The sequence below is a fragment of the Marmota marmota genome, unplaced genomic scaffold (genome assembly GCF_001458135.2).
Source record: "Marmota marmota marmota unplaced genomic scaffold, marMar, whole genome shotgun sequence".
NCBI classification, from domain to species: domain Eukaryota; kingdom Metazoa; phylum Chordata; class Mammalia; order Rodentia; family Sciuridae; genus Marmota; species Marmota marmota.
The window spans coordinates 11,134,969-11,137,585 of NW_026000261.1; positions in this window are offsets into that span (position 1 = coordinate 11,134,969).

Below are 2,617 nucleotides of genomic sequence, written 5' to 3' on the forward strand. Positions count from 1 at the left end.
AGATTGCCTTGGGCCTCAGAGAAGACTACGTGGACTCTAACTCAGGACTCTAACTCTAACTTCAGTCTCAGAAGTGTGGAGACTCTAGGGACTCGTGGCAATGATCCCAATGGAGTCTGCATTGTCAGGTGAATGTGCACTTGTTGGGACCAGGGGCAGAGTGGTGTGGTTTGGATGTGAGGTGTCTCTGCATCCAAAGGCTTTCATGTAGATAATGCAAGAAGGTTTGGAGGAGAAATCATCGAGTTCTAGCTTTAACCTCATCAGTAAATGCATCTGTGATGGAATTCAGGTTTGTGAACTGCCCACAGGTGGGCCCTGGCTGAAGGAGGTGGTCATTGGGGGTGTGGCAATGGCTTCCATATTTCCATATCTGGAGCAGGCAATCTCTGATTCTGCTTCCGGGTCATTATATGAGCTGCCTTCTAGAGCCACGCTCTTCTGCCTAGATGTTCTGCCTCACCTGGAGCTCTAAGGGAATTGTCTGGGCTGCCAAGGAGTCAGACCTCAGAAACTGTGAGCTCTCAACATTTCCTTGTCTAGAATTATTCTGGTTGGTTCTTTAAGTCACAGCAGCAAAAAAGCTGAGTAAAATTGAGAAATTCATAGGCAGAGGTGAGGTGTTTGTTGTGATTGACCTGATCACGTGGTTCATATGCACCAGGAGACTTGAGTAACTTTCTGGAGGAATTTGGAGGTGGCATGCAGTGGAAGCTGGAAACGCTTTAGATTCTTGTGGGCAGAGATGAATGGCCAACGTGGTACCTTGTGGCACAATCTGCATTTTGCCTGTGCCATGAAAGTTTCTGTGAAAGTGATTTTGAAAAGCGACAGAGTTCTGAATCTGGCAGAAGAAATGGCCAGACAGCGTAGCATTCAGGAGGTGGTGTTGATAATGCTGGCAGCATTTATCCCAATCTATTGTGATATTTGGGTTCAGATAGCAGAGTAGAAAGACTGAAACCCTTGGACTTGGGAAATAAAGTAAAAATGGGGCTAAGGAATTTGCAGTTTTTAAAGACTTTACCCCCACTGAAGAAATGCTAGACTTTACTCAGAGACACCTGGGAAGGCCTGAAGGTATCTCAGGAGCTGGCCAAGCCACACCTATCTCAGTCTCCAAGGAGTAAAGATGCCAATTCTCTTGAGAAGTTAGCTACCAGTGGGGTACTGTCCTTGCATCAAGGGGCCTGTGCAGTTTATACAATGGGCCCAGACATTCAGGGGTCACTACAACCAGGGACTCTGGAGGCTGGGCTCCTGTTGGAGATGGCAGCAGACCACAGTATTTAACCAGGTGCTGGTGGTGCTGCAAGTATGCAGGATGCTCCTGTGAGGGCTTCATGGAAGTTTCCACCATGATTGCAAAGAAAGGCCTTGGAGGCCAGGCAAAGAAAGCACAGCAGGTTCTGAGTCCCGGGAGGTACCCCCTGAGAAAGGAAGGGGTGGAGATGTGAGCAGAAGCCAGAGCTGCTGTGGAGACACCTGAGATGAGAGATGCCAGTAACGTGGGACAAAAGGAAAGCCGCAGAGATTGAGCAGAGGCAAGCCAAGAGGAAGGCCACTTGGGCTGCCCTTATCATGTTGGCAGGGGCGGAGCTTGGAGAGCTCTTGGGAGAATTTCCTGATGCTCTGTGCCCCAGTTGCCAGACATGGGGCTATGGAACACGCTTGCCCAGCTTGGATTCTATCCCTTCTTTCCAGGTCCCAAATTTGGTGTGGGGGAGTATGGACTGTGTCTAATGATACATTGAAGACTTGTATGTTGCTCCTCATGTGACAGGAGCTCACAATGCCAGATTGCCTTGAGCCTCAGATCAGATGTGGACTCTAACTCTGAGAAATCTCAGAAGTGTGGAGACTCTGGGGTCTCATGGCAATGAACCGAATGGAGTCTGCATTGTCAGGTGAATGTGCACTGGTTGGGATCAGGGGCAGAGTGGTGTGGTTTGGATATGAGGTGTTTCTGCATCCAAAGGCTTTCTTGTAGATGATGCAAGAAGGTTAGAGGAAAAATCATTGGGTTCTAGTCTTTACTTCATCAGTAAATGTATCCATGATGGGATTCAGGTTTGTGAACTGCTGGCAGGTGGGCCCTTGATTGAAGGAAGTGGTCATTGGAGGCGTGGCTATGGCGTCTGTATTTCCGTATCTGGGGTGGGCAGTCTCTTATTCTGCTTCTGGGTCATTCTATGAGCTACCTTCCAGAGCCACGCTCTTCTGCCTTGATGTTCTGCTGTCGCGACCCCTCGCCGGCAAGGGAAACACGACACAGGATTCTTCTTTCAACAGTTTATTCAGGCCTTGAGTCATGTATCATCTTCTAGCGCCCGCCCCCGAACACACCCAAGCACAGCTTAATAAAGCCCCCCGCATCCCAATCCTAAGCTGCCACGTGGATCTCTCTCATAGGGTGGTAAGGGATTGCGCGCCAACTCTCCATAAAAGGAGTTGTTTATCACAGGCCACAGTGGAAGCCGGCGCCATCTTCTAATGGCGGCCATGGTCTATAAGAATGGCTTACCACAGTTCCCCCTTCTATTTTATATAACAATGCAGGCGAAAGTAGAGGTCCTATCCCACTGTGCAGAAGTGGCTGCAATGTATGGTTCAGTCC